Source organism: Triticum aestivum, chromosome 5D, assembly GCF_018294505.1.
Source record: "Triticum aestivum cultivar Chinese Spring chromosome 5D, IWGSC CS RefSeq v2.1, whole genome shotgun sequence".
Classification (NCBI taxonomy): Eukaryota; Viridiplantae; Streptophyta; class Magnoliopsida; order Poales; family Poaceae; genus Triticum; species Triticum aestivum.
Genome location: NC_057808.1, coordinates 134,570,608 through 134,590,443, shown reverse-complemented (window position 1 = coordinate 134,590,443; position 19,836 = coordinate 134,570,608). Strand labels below are relative to the sequence as shown.

Genomic DNA, 19,836 nt, shown 5'->3' with positions numbered 1-19,836 from the left:
TGTGATGTTTATCTTTTATGCATCTTATTTTGCTTAGTACGGCGGTAGCATTATAAGATGATCCCTTAACTAAAATTTCAAGGTATAAGTGTTCTCCCTGAGTATGCACCGTTGCAAAAGTTTTTCGTGCTGAGACACCACGTGATGATCGGGTGTGATAGACTCTTCGTTCACATACAGCGGGTGCAAGACAGTTTTGCACATGCGGAATACTCGGGTTAAACTAGACGAGCCTGGCATGTACAGACATGGCCTCGAAACACTGGAGACCGAAAGGTCGAACGTGAATCATATAGTAGATATGATCAACCTAGAGATGTTCACCATTGATGACTACTCCATCTCACGTGATGACCGGACATGGTTTAGTTGATTTGGATCACGTATCATTTAGATGACTTGAGGGATGTCTATATAAGTGGGAGTTCATTAGTAATTTGATTAATCGAACTTAATTTATCATGAACTTAGTCCTAATAGTATTTGCAAATTATTCTGTAGATCAATAGCTCGCGATGTAGCTCCCTGTTTATTTTTTATATGTTCCTAGAGAAAAATAAGTTTAAAGATGATAGTAGCAATGATAGCTGCAATTTATTTTATCTCGCGTTCCTACGAGATCCATCTATCAAATTATTACAACTTTCTCACGTCCGTTTGCCAATTTCTGGCGCCGTTACCCGAAAGGGATTGACAACCCCTTTAACACATCGGGTTGCAAGTATTTGTTATTTGTGTGCAGGTGCCGTTCACGTAGTGTTGCGTGATTCTCCTACTGGTTCGATAACCTTGGTCTCATCACTGAGGGAAATACCTACCGTTGATGCGCTGCATCATCCCTTCCTCTTTGGGGAAATACCAACGTAGTTCTAGCAGACATCAAAAGGAATTTCTGGCGCCGTTGCTGCGGAGACATCATCAACATCTACCAGGTTCCTAATCAAAATCCCATCTCCTTGCAATTTAAATTATTTTGCCTCTCGTTTTCCTCTCCCCCACTTCACAAAAATTTGTCGTTTTATTCGCCCTCTTTTTCGTTCGTCGTTTTCTCGTCAGATTTATCCTTTGCTTGCAATCATGAGTGATTTTGGTATGGCAGCAACAGATGATGGCCTAACTCCTAAGATTGGACGTGTGGGCAATCTGGATGCTAAAAATTTTATCTTGGGGCAAGGGAATGTTATGGGAAAAGAACGTATCCAAGTATTTTCAATTGTGTTGGAAATCTATGTCTTGATGATGCTCCTATACTTAGAAAGACTAGATCTTATATGGAAGCTATTTCAGCGCTAGTTTTGAAACTTGAAAGTAAATTTATCCGTACTCATCCTACTTTGCAAAGATTGTTTTTTGAGCTTTCGGTTATAAAGAATCCTAAAGCTAAAAAGTTGGCCACTCTTGTTCTCATGAATGAATTTGACTACATAATACGGGAAGCTAGGGAAATCTTTGGTTTTTATGGTATGAATCATGAAAAGCCCGTGATAGATGAAATTCTTTACAATAGTGATTATGAGTTAAGACATTTGCTTGGGGACAATCAAATCTTTCATGAGAATCTTAAAAAAGGAAGTCCCCATTTTAGATATAATCCAACAAGTTTTCAATAATGTTAATCAACAATGCTCTTGGATTGTTGCCGGAAATCAAAGGGGTTATGATGATAAGCAACTTAATAGTGCTAAGGTTTCTATGGATAATATGTTTTATGTTTTTTACAAAACCTCATGATAAGAACACCTCTAAGGAAATTAAGGAGAAAGACGACAAAGCTTAGATCCTTGCTTTATGCCTAGCTAGGGGCGTGAAACAATAGCGCTTGTGGGAGGCAACCTAATGAATAAAATTTATTTTTGCCTTTTGCTTTCTGTTCTTGAGTGATTGCACAATTATGCTACTGGTATGATTGTGTTTTTTGTGTTTTAGTTAGTGTTTGTGCCAAGCAAAGCCTTTAGGATCTTCTTGGGTGATACTCGTTTTGATCTTGCTGAAAAACAGAAACTTCTGTGTCCAGAGTTACATTTTTTAAAAATCACAGAAGCGACAAAAAAATCTGAATTTTTTACAGTAGATTGATGTACAAATTGCTCAGGTTGTCCTGATTTTTCAGAATTTTTGGAGTTATAGAGATATTCAAAATATCCAGATTGCTACAGACTGTTCTGTTTTTGACACATTCTATTTTCTTTGCATTGTGTGCTTGTTTTGATGATTCTATGGTTCTCTTTGAAGATTTGACAGATTCTATTTTCTTTGCATTGTGTGCTTGTTTTGATGATTCTATGGTTTTCTTTGAATATTTTTTGCCATAGAAAATTTGGAATACAATAGATATAATGCAAGAATAAAATATGAATGGGTTGCAACAGTACTTATAGTAGTGATTTGCTTTCTTATACTAACGGATCTCACGAAGGTTTTGTTGAGTTTTGTGTGATTGAAGTTTTCAAGTTTTGGGTGATATTACGATGGATGAAGGAATAAGGAGTAAGAAGAGCCTAAGCTTGGGGATGCCCATGGCATCCCAAGCTATTATCCAAAGGGAAGCAAGCAACTAAGCTTGGGGATGCCCGAGTGGCATCCCCTCTTTCTTCTAACGACCATTGGTATTTTACTCGAAGCTATATTTTTATTCGTCACATACTATGAGTTTTGCTTGGAGCGTCTTGTATGATATGAGTCTTTGCTTGTTTTGCTTTTTATTTTTAGTCTTGAATCCTTGCTGGCCACACCTATTTGAGAGAGCCAAAATTATGCCATGACTTGTTAGAATTGCTCTCTATGCTTCACTTAAATCTTTATGAGCTATGGAATTACTCTAGTGCTTCACTTATATCTTTTTTAGCACAGTGTGCTTTAGTATTTTTGAAGAAATGCTCTCTTGCTTCACTTAGATTTATTTGAGAGTTAGTAATTTTTTTTGAAGACATTCTCTCTTGCTTCACTTAAATTAATTTGAGAGAAAGAAATATTATGCTCATGATCTTCACTTATATTTGTTTGAGCTTATCAAAAGCAACACATGAAAATTAGTTCCAAAGTGATAGATATCCAAGAAGGATATAATAAAAAAATCCATGTAGGTCATTGGACAAAATAAACTTGATTCCTTCTACTAGTTTTGAGATATGATGAAGTGATATGTGAGTCATGTTGATGAGTAATTATGCTTTAGTAAGAATATTGGTGTTAAGGTTTGTGATTCCCTATGGAAGCACGAAAGTCAATAGTTGTGCAATGAAATTACATCCTACTTGTGGTGCATTATTTGGTGTTAATTATGCTCAATGCTCGCTTATGAGATTTTTCGTTTCTTGGTTGGTCGCTTCTCAATCTTTTGCTAGCCTTCATTTTGCATTAAGTATGATCACTACTTGTGCATCCAAAATCCTTTAAACCAGTTTTGCCACATGAGTCCACTATACCTACCTAATGTGGTATTCTTTTGCCATTCTAAGCAAATTTGCATATGCCATCTCTAATTTTCAAAATAAACTTCTCTTTTGTGTGCTTGTACCGCTCATGAACCGGTAGGGGTGGCTAATATATTTCCATGCTAGATATGTTATTCTCACGATGAGTGTTTATTCACTTGTCATTGCACGAGAGTAAGGCAAAGGTATTAGGATGCCCATTCCCGAAATGAAAAATGAATTTACTTTATGTTTTCAAATAATAAATTCCTTGGAAAGTGTTGATATGGAAGGCACCCGTGGATACGGCTAGCCATGGAAAGTGAAAGTATGGTTGAAAAAGGAATAAACTTTAATTTATGTTTGGGAACCGCCTATGATATATCTAGCATGGAAAGTATTGGGAACTACTCGATCGTTCTCGTTGACAGGAAAATCACGCCTCCCAAAATGTTTTTATCTCTATCTTTTTCGCTTTGAGCTCTGGCACCTCTACAAATCCCTACTTCCCTCCGCGAAGGGCCTTTCTTGTACTTTATGCAATTTGTATTTTTAATTGAAGTCCCCATATTGTCTTATGAAGCACCAACTAAGGGGCACTATGATCGTACTTGAGCATTGGGTGTAGCTAATGTGCGAGTGTGTTTCATGAATGGATCAATGATTGAGCATAATGGGCTAGGGATAACTTATTTCAGCATTGATATTTTGAAAGACATGGTTGCTTGTTGATATGCTTGAGTATTTAAGTCCTCATGTCAAAACTAGACTATTGCTTTGAACCATATAAAAGTACAAATGTCGATGCTACAAAGAAAACAATATGAGATGACATGTTAGGCAGCATTCCACATCAAAAATTCTGTTTTTATCATTTACCTACTCAAGGACGAGCAGGAATTAAGCTTGGGGATGCTGGTACGTCTCCAACGTATCTATAATTTTTGATTGTTCCATGCTGTTATATTATCATTCTTGGATGTTTTATAATCATTTTATAGTCATTTTATATCATTTTTTGGTACTAACGTATTGACATAGTGCCAAGTGCCAGTTGCTGTTTTTTGCATGTTTTTACATCGCAGGAAATCAATACCAAACAGAGTCCAAGCGCAGCAAAACTTTTGTGGATTTTTTTGGACCAGAAGACATCCAGTGGGCCGAAGAAGCACCTGGGAGGGTGCTCCGAGGGGAGCACAACCCACCAGGGCAAGCCTGGAGGCCCAGGCGCGCCCTGGTGGGTAGTTCCCACCTCGGTTGCCTCCCGAACCGCCTCTTTACTCTATAAATACCCTAATATTTATGAAACCCTAGGGGAGCTGATGAAAATCAATTCCAGCCGCCGCAAGTTCCAGAACCACCAGATCCAATCTAGACACCATCACGGAGGGGTTCATCATGTCCATTGGTGCCTCTTCGATGATGCGTGAGTAGTTCTTTGTAGACCTGCGGGTCCGTAGTTAGTAGCTAGATGGCTTCCTCTCTCTCTCTCTCTTGATTCTGAATACAATGATCTCTTGGAGATCCATATGATGTAACTCTTTTTGCGGTGTGTTTGTTGGGATCCGATGAACTTTGAGTTTATGATCAGATCTATCTTTTTATCCATGAAAGTTGTTTGAGTCTTCTTTGATCTTTTATATGCATGATTGCTTATAGCCTCATATTTCTTCTCTGATATTTGGGGTTTTTTGGCCAACTTGATCTATTTATCTTGCTATGGGAAGAGGTGCTTTGTGATGGGTTCGACCTTACGGTGCTTGATCCCAGTGACAGAAGGGGAACTGACACGTATGTATTGTTGCTGTTAAGGATAACAAGATGGGGTCTATTTCTACATAAATATATCTTGTCTACATCATGTCATCGTTCTTATAGCATTACTTCGTTTCTCCGTGAACTTAATACACTAGATGCATGCTGGATAGTGGTCGATGTGTGGAGTAATAGTAGTAGATGAAGGCAGGAGTCGGTCTACTAATCTTGGACGTGATGCCTATATAATGATCATTTCCTGGATATCGTCATGATTATTTGAAGTTTTATCAATTGCCCAACAGTAATTCGTTTACCCACCGTTTGCAGTTTTTCTCGAGAGAAGCCACTAGTGAAATCTACGGCCCCCGGGTCTCTTCCTTATTATATTTGCCTTTGTGATCTATTTTATTTTCTTTTATTTTCAGATCTATTAAACCAAAAATACAAAAAATACCTTGCTGCAATTTATTTTATCTCGCGTTCCTGCGAGATCCATCTATCAAATTATTACAACTTTCTCACGTCCGTTTACCAATTTTTTGCGCCGTTACCCAAAAGGGATTGACAACCCCTTTAACACGTCGGGTTGCGAGTATTTGTTATTTGTGTGCAGGTGCCGTTCACGTAGTGTTGCATGATTCTCCTACTAGTTCGATAACCTTGAACTCATCACTGAGCGAAATACCTACCGTTTCTGTGCTGCATCATCCCTTCCTCTTTGGGAAAATACGGACTTAGTTCTAGCAGACATCATGCACCACTAGGTGACAGACCTATTGCAGGAGCAGATGTAGACGTTATGAACGTTTGGCAAGCTCGATATGATGACTACTTGATAGTTTAGTGTGCCATGCTTTACGGCTTAGAACCGGGACTTCAAAAATGTTTTGAACGCCACAGAACATATGAGATGATCCAAGAGATGAAATTGGTATTTCAGACTCATGCCCATGTCGGGAGGTATGAGACCTTTGACAAGTACTTTGCCTACATGATGGAGGAGAATAGCTCAGCCAGTGAGCATGTGCTCAGAATGTCTGGGTACTACAATCGCTTGAATCAAGTGGGAGTTAATCTTCCAGATAAGATAGTGATTGACATAATTCTCTAGTCACTATCACCAAGCTACTAGAACTTTGTGATGAACTATAATATGCAAGGGATGACGAAAATGATTCCCGGGATCTTCGCGATGCTGAAATCGGCGAAGGTAGAAATCAAGAAAGAGCATCAAGTGTTGATGGTTAACAAGACCACTAGTTTCAAGAAAAAGGGCAAAGGGAAAGAAAGGGAACTTCAAGAAGAATGGCAAGCAAAGCTGCCACTCCCATGAAGAAGCCCAAAGTGGACCCTAGCCTGAAACTGAGTGCTTCTACTGTAGAGGAAATGGTCACTGGAAGTGGAACTGCCCCAAACATTTGGCGGATAAGAAGGATGGAAAAGTGAACAAAGGTATATTTGATATATACAGATTATTGATGTGTACCTTACTAGTGTTCGTAGTAACCCCTGGGTATCAGTTACTAAGATTAGTAACTCGAAACAGGAGTTGCAGAATGAACAGAGACTAGTTAAGGGCGAGGCGACGATGTGTGTTGGAAGTGATTCCAAGGTTGATAAGATCACCATCGCACACTCCCTCTACCTTCGGGATTAGTGTTGAACCTAAATAAATGTTATTTGGTGTTTGCGTTGAGCATGAATATGATTGGATCATGTTTATTGCAATACGGTTATTCATTTAAGTCAGAGAATAATTGTTGTTCTGTTTACATGAATAAAACCTTCTATGGTCATACACCCAATGTAAATGGTTTATTGAATCTCGATCGTAGTGATACACATATTCATAATATTGATGCCAAAAGATGCAAAGTTGATAATGATAGTGCAACATACTTGTGGCACTGTCGTTTAGGTCATATTGGTGTAAAGCGCATGAAGAAACTCCATACAGATGTACTTTTGGAATCACTTGATTATGAATCATTTGATACTTGCGAACCATGCCTGATGTGTAAGATGACTAAAACTCCGTTCTCCAGAACAATGGAGCGAGCTAATGACTTATTGGAAATAATACATACCGATGTATGCGGTCCGATGAGTGTTGAAGCTCACGGCGGGTATCGTTATTTTCTGACCTTCACAGATGATTTGAGCACATATGGGTATATCAACTTGATAAAACACAAGTCTAAAACATTTTAAAAGTTCAAAGAATTTTAAAGTGAAGTGAAGAATCATCGTAACAATAAAATAAAGTTTCTACGATCTGATCGCGGAGGCAAATATTTGAGTTACGAGATTGGCCTTCATTTAAAACAATGTGGAATAGTATCACAACTCACGCCACCTGGAACACCACAGCGTAATGGTGTGTCCGAATGTCGTAACCATACTTTATTAGATATGGTGTGATCTATGATGTCTCTTACCGATTTACCACTATCATTTTGCGGTTATGCATGAGTGACAACTGCATTCACGTTAAATAGGGCACCGTCTAAATCCGTGGAGACGACATGGGATGAACTATGGTTTGGCAAAAAACTTAAGCTGTCGTTTCTTAAAGTTTGGGGGCGACACTTATGTCAAAAGGATTCGGCCTGATAAGCTCGAACCAAATCGGATAAGTGCATCTTCATAGGATACCCTAAGGAAACACTTGGGTACAACTTCTAACACAGATCGGAAGGCGAGATCTTTGTTGCTAAAAGTGGGTCCTTTCTAGAGAAGGAGTTTCTATCGAAAGAAGTGAGTGGGAGGAAAGTAGAACTTGATGAGGTAATTGTACCTTCTCTCGAATTGGAAAGTAGCTCATCACAGAAAACTGTTCCCGTGATGCCTACACCAACTAGAGAGGAAGCTAATGATGATGATCATGAAACTTCAGATCAGGTTACTACCGAACTTCGTAGGTCAACCAGAGCATGTTTCGCACCAGAGTGGTACGGTAATCCTGTTCTGGAACTCATGTTACTAGACCATGACAAACATATGAACTATGAAGAAGCTATGATGAGCCCAGATTCCGACAGATGGCTTGAGGCCATGAAATCTGAGATAGAATCCATGTACGAGAACAAAGTGTGGACTTTGGTGGACTTGCCCAATGATCGGCAAGCCATTGAGAATAAATGGATCTTCAAGAGGAAGACGCACACTAATGGTAGTGTTACTATCTACAAAGCTCGACTTATTGCACAAAGGTTTTCAACAAGTTCAAGGTGTTGACTACGATGAGATTTTCTCACTCGTAGCGATGCTTAAGTCTGTCCGAATCATGTTAGCAATTGCCGCATTTTATGAAATCTGGCAAATGGATGTCAAAACTGCATTCCTTAATGGATTTCTTAAAGAAGAGTTGTATATGATGCAAGCAGAAGGTTTTTGTCGATCCTAAAGGTGCTAACAAAGTGTGCAAGCTCCAACGATCCATCTATGCACTGGTCCAAGCAACTCGGAGTTGGAATATACGCTTTGATGAGGTGATCAAAGCATATGGTTTTATACAGACTTTTGGTGAAGCCTGTTTCTACAAGAAAGTGAGTGGGAGCTCTGTAGCATTTCTGATAGTATATGTGGATGACATATTGTTGATCGGAAATGATATAGAATTTCTGGATAGCATAAAAGGATACTTGAAATAAAAAATTCAATGAAAGACCTCAGTGAAGCTACTTAAATATTGGACATCAAGATCTATAGGGATAGATCGAGACGCTTAATAGGACTTTCACAAAGCACATACCTTGGCAATTTTTTTTGAAGAAGTTCAAAATAGACCAGTGAAAGATAGGGTTCTTGTCTATGTTGCAAGGTGTGAAGTTGAGTAAGACTCAAAACCCGACCACAACAGAAGATAGAGAGAGAATGAAAGTCATTCCCTATGCCTCGGCCATAGATTCAATAAAGTATGCCATGCTTAGTACCAGACCTATTGTATACCTTGCCATGAGTTTGGCAAGGGAATAGAATAGTGATCTAGGAGTAGATCAATGGACAGCGGTCAAAATTATCCTTAGGTACCTAAAGAGGACTAAGGAAATGTTTTCTCGATTATGGAGGTGATAAAGAGTTCGTCGTAAAGAGTTACGTCAATGCAAGCTTTGACACTGATCTAGATGACTCTAAGTCTCAATCTAGATACGTATCGAACGTGGGAGCAATTAGCTAGAGTAGCTCCATGAAGAGCATTGTAGACATAGAAATTTGCAAAATACATATGGATCTGTATGTGGTAGACCCATTCACAAAACTTCTCTCACAAGCAAAACATGATCACACCTTAGTACTCTTTGGGTGTTAATCACATAGCAATCTGAACTCGATTATTGACTCTAGTAAACCCTTTGGGTGTTGGTCACATGGCGATGTGAACTATGGGTGTTAATCACATGGCGATGTGAACTAGATTATTGACTCTAGTGCAAGTGGGAGACTGAAGGGAATATGCCCGAGAGACAATAATAAAGTTGTTATTTTATATTACCTTATATCATCATAAATGTTTATTATTCATGCTAGAATTGTATTAATCGAAAACTTGATACATGTGTGGATACATAGACAACACACCGTGTCCCTAGTGAGCCTCTACTTGACTAGCTCGTTGATCAAAGATGGTTAAGGTTTCCTAACCATGGATATGAGTTGTCATTTGATAACGGGATCATATCATTAGGAGAATGATGTGATGGACAAGACCCATCCGTTAGCTTAGCATAATGATCGTTCAGTTTTATTGATATTGCTTTCTTCATGTCAAATACATATTCCTTCGACTATGAGATTATGCAACTCCCGGATACCGGAGGAATGCCTTGTGTGCTATCAAACGTCACAACATAACTGGGTGATTATAAAGATGCTATACAAGTATCTTCGAAGGTGTCTGTTGAGTTGGCATAGATCGAGATTAGGATTTGTCATTTTGAGTTTTAGAGAGGTATCTCTGGGCCCTCTCGGTAATACGCATCATAAGCTTGCAAGCAAAATACTAAGGAGTTGGTCACGAGGTGATGTATTAAGGAACGAGTAAAGAGACTTGTCGCTAACGAGATTGAACTAGGTATGTGGATACCGACAATCGAATCTCGGGCAAGTAACATACCGATGGGCAAAGGGAATAACGTATGTTGTCATAACGGTTCGACCGATAAAGATCTTCATAGAATATGTTGGATCCAATATGAGCATCTAGGTTTGGCTATTGGTTATTGACCGGAGAGGTGTCTCGGTCATGTCTACATAGTTCTCGAACCCTTAGGGTCCGCACGCTTAATGTTTGATGACGATTTAGTATTATGAGTTATGTGATTTGGTGAATGAATGTTGTTTGGAGTCCTGGATGAGATCACGGACATGACGAGGAGTCTCGAAATGGTCGAGAGGTAAAGATTGATATATATAGGACGATGGTATTCAGACACTAGAAGTGTTCCAGAGGGTATCGGGTACTTATCGGGTCAGCGGAAGGTGTTTCGGGTACCCCGGCAATCCTATGGGCCATATGGGCCTTGTGAAGAAACACACTAGCCCACAAGGGGCTGGTGCGCCCTATAAGGCCTTGTTTGGTCAGGAGGGTTTTCAAGCCCCAAAGGGGCTTGGGATTTTGGGGGATTTGGTGAATCCCTCCCCTTCACCAAATCCCCTCAAATCCCCACTAAACCTCTCCCCCGTCCTAATCCCCTTCCCCATATTTAGTACTGAGTGTTTGGCATATAGAGTTTCGGGATTTTGCTTCAGTTTTCTTCCATCATATATAAATGACTTGTGGCTCTCATATCCTACAATTTTACTCCATCACAGCACACGTGTGAAATAAACTACTATATTTCTCAATCTTTACTACAACCTGAACAACCATATAGTGTGTCAACTAGTACTGGAAGCAAAAAAGCATAATCTTTTATTGCTCAAAGGACACACTCCATCCAAGCCTCATTGTCATATGAACAAAGAACATCAAAGGCTAGCGAGCATCAGGATGCAACACCATCACCCATTTTCTTAACAACAGCAAAATCATTTTCCATGACTTTGGATCAAATAAAACAAGAATATATCATCTAGGTTAAAGAAAGAGAATCGTGACAGCATTTCATAACAGTTCTTCATATCAGTTCACAGCAGAAGTTCATAAGTTTTGATCACTTCGCTCACCTTCACTTTGACCTCTTGGGAGCGTCCTCCTTGGCTGAAAATAAGATTTGATCATAATTTTTTGTTGGACCAAAAAGTATAAAATCATGAGCTTGCGGTGTATGTAATAAGTAATAACACAACAAATTTAGCTGAACAAAAATATATAAAGCCCCAGCTAGCTTAATGCTACTGGATACAAAACAGTCCATAGCTAGCTCATGTAAAAGTCCACCTAGCTACCTCCAGTGAATCAAACATAGTACAATGCAGTTCTCTGCAGACCGAAAATACTTATTCCATAAAACATATGTTATACTTGTTATCTACAGCCTCATTGCCATGTAAAAGTCGACCAGTTCCAAAATATGGTTTCAACTGCATTGCTCACAACTAAATTTTTATGTACAAAAACTATATATATACTTCAATTACTTTCTCAAGAAAGAAAGAAAAATCCTTTGAATACACAAAATACACAATACAGGACATATTTTGCACTCACTTAGTTTGCTAAGTGGATTGCCAAACGAACATATTGCTAATGTGACCAACATACTAGAAGATGAAAAGTTGCAACTTCTGTTCATACCAACAATTCACAATCCCACAACTACATATGAGAACCATGATGCTTCACAAGGAACAGGGAAAAACAATATGCCATGGAGTCTGTTTCTTATACTAACAATTCACAGGGAACTTCTTTTACCTCTATTTAACAAGAAGATGAGAAAAGCTTTGATTGACTTCCTCCGTCGCAGTTTCGTTATGTGCAACACTAGCAATCTGTGATGGCTCGGTAGTGGATGTCAAGTTATAACGGCCCTGAACAATGTGCACTGCAACAAGAATGAAATTATCAACCAAGTAACTATAACTCTAACTAATTAAGATGTATGGGTGCCACTGAACTAACCATCATAGAGATCTCCTAATAAGTTGAAGATAGGAAAAGGTTTGGACTTGAACTTATTGATCCTCAAACCAAATGAATGCAAAAAAACAAGGGGTGATAGAAGTTAAACAACAACCAGTAGAGAGTTAATAAAATGATATAACTAGTCCAATACTGAAATTAGGAGGAAAGCATTTACAGTCGTCAGCTCATCCCAAAGACGTTCATCTGCTTGTATCATGCACCAAATTTCATCCCAATCAACTCCACTTTGTTTACGTGCCTCCTTTAGCATTTTATAGTCTCTCTTCAATTCCTTTTCCTTCTCTTGAACTTGGGACTTTGAGAATTTGACATAACTATGTCTAGCATGGAATATTCCAACTATCATATTCCAAATTTCACCATTCCGCCCTCGGTGATAAGGAGTATTGTGCTGAAGAAGTATCTTCACCAAAGCCTTTTCAAGTTCTAGATTCCATTGGGCTCTGGATTTCTGATCTAAGGACATAGAAGAAGGATTACAATTCTAAATTTGATTGAAAACAACCAGTTTTTACCATACAAAAAGAAGAAAGACGAGCAAAAGATAATGTATTGTTGGTCAGTATACAAGTTTGCATATAAGCATGCAACTGTGATCTCAGTAGACAAGTTATAAAACTCAAAAGCCAAAGTCTTGACAGATAGATGAAACAGTTATAAAATTCAAGTCTGGCCAATTTCTCCGACAAGTATTTCCGGACGGAGGGAGTACATACTACTTCTCTATGATCCACAATTTTGTGCTACCAAATATCTAATATATGGACTGTCTTGAACTAATAAAGAGACATTGTAACAATAGGATATGAGAATACCAATTGGAGAATCCCTTTTGGTAATCTTTCGCGAATCCAGTTTTGCTCCAAGTGCAACTTTCCTTCCCCTTGCAGCTTGCACCAAGTTAAATTCGCTACTTGCGTCCATGTATATTTTCCTAATGGACAACGAATTATATGAATCGAGAGACATGAATCAACAAAGTGACAATGCAAAGGAAGCAAGATTAAACAGAGGTAAAATAAGTGATGTATATTAAACAAATGCTACTGATCTTAACACATGTTCTTCGGGCTTATGAATTATGTCAGCAATAAATAGTACGGCAACTAATAAAATTTCTTGTATCAAGTTACTACTGATGATGTGTACATCCCATCCACGATTGAGTTCAGAACTAAACAACATGGTCATCTAGATTGGTTTCGTAAACATGTTCATCTGAAAAAGCATACTTATCCGAATCAGAACAAAGACAAGTTTCAATATTATGCAAAAGCAAGAGGTACAGAACTACCATCCTATTTCTGCATGACACAAAAAATAAAAAATATTCTTGTGCTTCCCGTGATCCCTTGATACGTTGTATTGTTCCTGCTGATATGTAGAGTCCAGATTCTGAAACTAAATCATGTTTGGTTCATTCTATAAGGAACGAGAGCCAAGCATCAATTCAAGATGCCAATGTCTATCTATCAGCATGAATAAAGTTAACTATCATCCTGGTTTCACTACCAAGATCAATCAAGACTAAAATTACAGTAAATGATGTTTCCATTGCTAACTACAGAGGGAACACGAGACAATAATGCAAGTGGTGCTAGAAAGGAGAGAGGAGCGGTGGTGGCTCTCGGTGATGACATGCTTGGCGAACTCACCGAGGACTACGATATGAACGGAGGACCAATCGGCGGCGGCAATATTGAAAAACCCTAGATGAAGATGGAGGGGAGGGGAGTGGGAGGGGAGGGGGAAGGAGTACCTCGGGGGAGATGGCCAGCTAGCCCTAGGAAGAAGCGGAATCAGGTTTCCGATGGAGACAGTGGCAGCGGTGGCGGCGACGGAGATGGTTATTGTGTGTCGTTCTTGCAGCTGGGTCTCGCGCGAGGCGTGCGAGCCGCGAGGTACCCCTCGATGCTAGAAAGCCCCGTGGATTGGGGAGGATGTGACGGGATATTTGGGGCTGGCCCGGTTGAAGCCCATTGTACCAAACGCTTCTCTTGGGCTTTTAGGGGCTTGCAAGCCCGATGGGGAAAATCCACTAAAAACCCTTTCAATCCGGGAGTGCCAAACAAGGCCTAAGGCTATAGGAGGAGGAGAAGGAAAGGGGGAAGAGAAGGGAAAGTATGGATTAGGATTCCCACTTCCTTCCCTCACCCCCCTCTTTCCTTCCCCTTCATGCATACATGGAAAAGGGGGCGTAGGGCACGGCAGGGCCCCTAGGGGGCGACGGCCAACCCTAGGGCGCCCCTGGTTACCTCTCCTCCCCTCCCACCTATATATGTGGGGAGGGGGCGCCTCACAAGCACACAACATCAATTGTTAGCCGTGTGCAGCGCCCCCTCCACAGTTTACAACCCCGGTCATATTCTCGCGGTGCTTAGGCGAAGCCCTGCGCGGATCACTTCACCATCACCATCACCACGCCGTCGTGTTGACAGAACTCATCTACTTCCTCGATACCTTGCTGGATCAAGAAGGCAAGGGACGTCATCGCGCTGAACGTGTGCAGAACTCGGAGGTGTCGTACGTTCGGTGCTTGATCGGTCGGAGCTAGAAGAAGTTTGACTACATCAACCGCGTTGTCAAACGCTTCCGCTTTCGGTCTACGAGGCTACATAGACACACTCTCCCCCTCTCGTTGCTATGCATCTCTGAAAGCACAAGTCCTCCCTGGGTGGTTTTGGTAATTAATGTCAACATATCTCTTGTTGGACTAATGTTTTCATCTAGTATATTTCAGACAAGTTCAACAGATGGAGTGGCGTGGACAAGAGGATGTGGAACCCCTTCAAGATGCTAAGGACAAAGGGTTGGCTCAATCTCAAAATCTCAAGGCTCTACATTTTACTTTTAGTGATCCAAGATCACATTGAGTCCATAGGAAAAGCCAATAATATTAAAAGGGGATGAGGTGTTGCTTAGTGGCTTGCTTGCTCAAAGTGCTTAGTGATATGCTGCAAAGCCCTCAACCACTTTCTCATATCCACATATGTCCCAAACCAAAAGTCAAACTCGGCCCCACCGATTTGATCTATCTGGCGCCACCGAGTTCATTTGACATAGCCACTACTAGAAACACTAATCAATTCAGTCTCACCGATGGGATCCCGGTCTCACCGAGATGGTCTTGCAAACTCTCTGGTTCCTATTGCAATAAGATCGGTCTTACCGAGATTTGTAATCGTCTCACCGAGTTTGCTTGACCAACGCTCTGGTTAGCCCATTACCAAAATTGGTCTCACCGAGTTTGTGTAATTGGTCACACCGAGATGAGGTTTTACCCTAACACTAGCACATCGGTCCCACCAAGTTGACCATATCGGTCCCACCGAAATGCCTAACAGTCACATTATGAACTGAATTAGTCTGACCGAGTTTTCTGATTCGGTCCCACCGAGTTTGGTGAATTGTGTGTAACGGTTAGATTTTGTGTGGAGGCTATATATACCCCTCCACCCACTCTTCATTCGTGGGGAGAGCCATCAGAACATGCCTACACTTCCAGCATACATTTTCTGAGAGAGAACCACCTACTCATGTGTTGAGGTCAAGATATTACATTCCAACCACATAAATCTTGATCTCTAGCCTTCTCCAACTTGTTTTCCACTCAAATCATCTTTCCACCAAATCCAAATCTATGAGAGAGAGTTGAGTGTTGGGGAGACTATCATTTGAAGCACAAGAGCAAGGAGTTCATCATCAACACACCATCTATTACCTTTTGGAGAGTGGTGTCTCCTAGATTGGTTAGGTGTCACTTTGGAGCCTCCGTCAAGATTGTGGAGTTGAACCAAGGAGTTTGTACGGGCAAGGAGATCGCCTACTTCATGAAGATCTACCCTAGTGAGGCAAGTCCTTCGTGGGCGATGGCCATGGTGGGATAGATAAGGTTGCTTCTTCATGGACCCTTCGTGGGTGGAGCCCTCCGTGGACTCGCGCAACCGTTACCCTTCGTGGGTTGAAGTCTCCATCAACGTGGATGTACGATAGCACCACCTATCGGAACCACGGAAAAAATCTTTGTGTCTCCAATTGCATTTGCACACTCCAATCCCATCCCTTTACATTCTTGCAACTTGCATGCTTTACTTTCCGCTGCTCATATACTCTTGCCATGCTTACTTGAATGTATTGTGAACGTTTAAACTTGTGCTAAAACTCTACCTTAACTTGAAGAAAATAAAAACTGTAACTTTTCTTTGTTAAGAGTCTATTCACCCCCCTCTAGACACCTCTTCTCGATCCTTTCAATTGGTCTCCATTGCTTTGGTTTAAACACCTTTGGAGGAAGATGGATGAGTCTACGTTGGGGAGTCTTACACGTAGAGTGCCTATTCTTGATGGAGAGTACTTTCATGAGTGAAAAATGAGATGCTTGTGATTTTTAATGAATATCATTTGAGCAAGTATATTACTAGCCCTTGTGCTCCTCATGTTGATCCTTTGCATCCTACCCTTGATGAGTCCATTGACATGATTCGCAACCTTAGAACAGTTAATCTTATCACTAGAGGTTTGCCTAGAAACTTGATTGGTTGCTTGCCTACTCTTGATTGTGCCTACACTATATGGAGATTTCTTGAGGAACGTTTTCCAAACTATTCCTTGAAAAACTTAGATGAGATCCTTCATAAGTCTATTGCCTTGACTAAGATGAGTCCTAATGATCCCAAGTATGGTGATAGCTTGTTTGAGCTTCATGACCTTATGCGTGCCAAAGGAGATGTTGGAATCATTAGCAACATCATCTCCGAAGTCATTAGCACTACAAAAAAAGACACATTCGTGACATTTTGGGCCGAACGAATTTTTTTCTGTCATACTTATGACACTTCTATGACGATAATTGTGACAAAACCCGGTATCATCATAGATGTGGTGGGGTCCTACTTCTATGACAAAAATCATGACAGAAAATGGGCTTTTCGTCCTGGGCGGGCCGGAGACGCAGCTGCATGACATTCTTTGGGCCGTCCATGACGGAAAAAACTGCGGTAGAAGCGAGGGGCGGAAAATATCGGGGAGTCCCCGGTTATGGTGGGTGGTTGTGGGCCGAGCGATGCGCGTTTCTCTCGTACGTACGCTCGTGTGTGCGAGGCGTTGGGCTCTAACTGAACCCGAGCGAGGCCTTGGGCTCTAACTGAACCCGAGCGATTGCACTGCAGGCCACACGTTACTGAACCCGAGCGATCGATCGATGGCTGTTAACTGAACCCGATCGAGCGATTCCTTCGCTACTGCTGCTAACTAAAGTCGATCGATGCTGCCTCTGGATGAACAGTGAGCGTTGCTGGGGGGTTTGGATGAACAGTTCCCCGTGGGGGTGGATGAACAGGACCCCGTGGCGTTGCCTCTGGATGAACAGTGAGCGTTGCTGGGGGGTTTGGATGAACAGTTCCTGGTGGGGGTGGATGAACAGGACCCCGATCGTTCTTGCCGGTTGGGGCTGGATGAACAGGACCCCGTGGAGGGCAGGATGAACAGGACCACCCCGTGGAGGGCAGGATGAACAGTAGATGGTGGAGGGCTGGATGAACAGTAGCCCGTGGAGGGGTGGTTGAACAGGAGCCCGTGAAGAGGGCTGGTTGAACAGTAGCCGGTGGAGTAGCGCGCAGTGGAGGCTGCATGAACAGGAGCCCGTGGATGAACAGTCACAGGTGGAGGCTGGAGGAGGTCGACGGTGGATGAACAGTAGCCCGTGGAGGCTGGAGGGGGTCGACGGTGGAGATGAACAGTATCTCGTGGAGTCCCGTTTTGCGGTACGCCACACCCCTCCCGATGAACAGGACTCCCGTTTCGACCGTAGCGCTCCAACACAAGTCCGTTTCCTCCGTTTTGCGATACGCCACACCCCTCCCGATCAACAGGACCCCCGTTTCGACCATAGGAGGTCCGCTTCCTCCGTTTTGTGGTACGCCAGACCCCTCCCGATGAACAGGATCCCGTTTCGAACGTGGTCGGTCGAACACAAGGCCGTTTCCTCCGTTCTGCGGTACGCCGGGCCTCGTTTCCATCAGTTGTTCCGTCCAAGCCCTCCCGATGAACATGACGACACATTCCGTTCCGACCCAGCCGGTTGGCTCCCCATGAACACGACGACGACGTTGTTTCTCCATTCCGACCTAGCCATGTACACGAGCCCTGGCCGTACGTATGCGCGAGTAGGCGTTCGAGTCAGCCTCTCCACGTACAGTCCACTTCCGATGGATGTCGTTCCTTGACCACGTTGACCACGCCGCGCCGATAGCACCAGGGCGGTGGATGATGGCGAGGCCTAGGAAGGGGACGACGCGGAGCCGGGGAAGACGCGGCAGTGGAAGCCCGCGCGGAGAGGAGTACGAGGGTTCACTGGTTCAGCTGCGGTGTGAGGCTGCCGTCGCCGCAGGGCCTGGCCAGCGGTGGGAATGGTAGGGGGCGGTGAGGCCTCCGCGGCAGCACAGCCGGCCATGGGAGGCAGGAGCATGCGGCACGACCGGCGCTGCTTTGGGCGGCTGGAGCAACAAGACCAGAGGTTGAAGAAGCACTACGGCCGTTGGATGGACATCGTACGGTCACTGGAGCTAGAATCGTGCATATTGACTAAGTTGACAAAGCCCTCCGTCCCCGTCAACTTAGTAGGCCCACAAGTCAGCCTGCCACTATACGGGGTCCCAGCTAGCAGGGGTGAGGGAGTCCTGGATTAGGGGGTCCTCGGACAGCCGGACTATATACTTTAGCCGGACTGTTAGACTATGAAGATACAAGATTAAAGACTTCGTCCCGTGTCCGGATGGGACTCTCCTTGGCGTGGAAGGCAAGCTTGGCAATACGGATATATAGATCTCCTCCCTTGTAACCGACTCTGTGTAACCCTAGCCCCCTCCGGTGTCTATATAAACCGGAGGGTTTAGTCCGTAGGACAACAACAATCATACCATAGGCTAGCTTCTAGGGTTTAGCCTCTACGATCTCGTGGTAGATCAACTCTTGTAGTACTCATATCATCATGATAAATCAAGCAGGAAGTAGGATATTACCTCCATCGAGAGGGCCCGAACCTGGGTAAACATCGTGTCCCCCGCCTCCTGTTACCATCCGCCTGAGACGCACAATTCGGGACCCCCTACCCGAGATCCGCCGGTTTTGACACCGACATTGGTGCTTTCATTGAGAGTTCCACTGTGCCGTCACCACAAGGCTTGATGGCTCCTTCGATCATCGGCAACAATGCGATCCAGGGTAAGGTTTTCCTCCCCGAACAGATCTTCGTATTCGGCGGCTTCGTACTGCGGGCCAACTCGCTTGGCCATCTGGAGCAGATCGAGAGCTACGCCCCTGGCCATCAGGTCAGGTTTGGAAACTTGAACTATACTGCCGACATCCACGGAGACTTGATCTTCGACGGATTCGAGCCCATGTTAGGTGCGCCGCACAGTCACGACGGGCATGACTTAGCTCTGTCGTCGGACAGTGTCCGGGAGATCACACCTGTAACTGCTCCGGCCCTCGATCCGGAACAAATTGCGCCGTCCGAGGACGGGTGGATGGACCCCGCCACGAAGGCCGCGCACTCAGCGGCGATAGAGCCGAATG

At 42.7% G+C, this 19,836-nt stretch overlaps 1 long non-coding RNA gene across 2 annotated transcripts; it reads right to left on the bottom strand.

The window, feature by feature from the left end:
- Positions 1 to 11,062: 11,062 nt before the first annotated feature.
- On the bottom strand, positions 11,063 to 14,173 carry LOC123124490 (uncharacterized). Of its 2 annotated transcripts, none has more exons than XR_006461098.1 (5): positions 14,021 to 14,173; positions 13,077 to 13,195; positions 12,238 to 12,717; positions 12,031 to 12,160; positions 11,063 to 11,373 (listed from the first exon to the last, which is right to left on the bottom strand). It is a non-coding gene; the product is annotated as an uncharacterized lncRNA (long non-coding RNA). The 2 variants fall into 2 exon arrangements; XR_006461099.1 differs by having other exon boundaries at positions 12,238 to 12,712.
- Between the last annotated feature and the right edge of the window lie 5,663 nt (positions 14,174 to 19,836).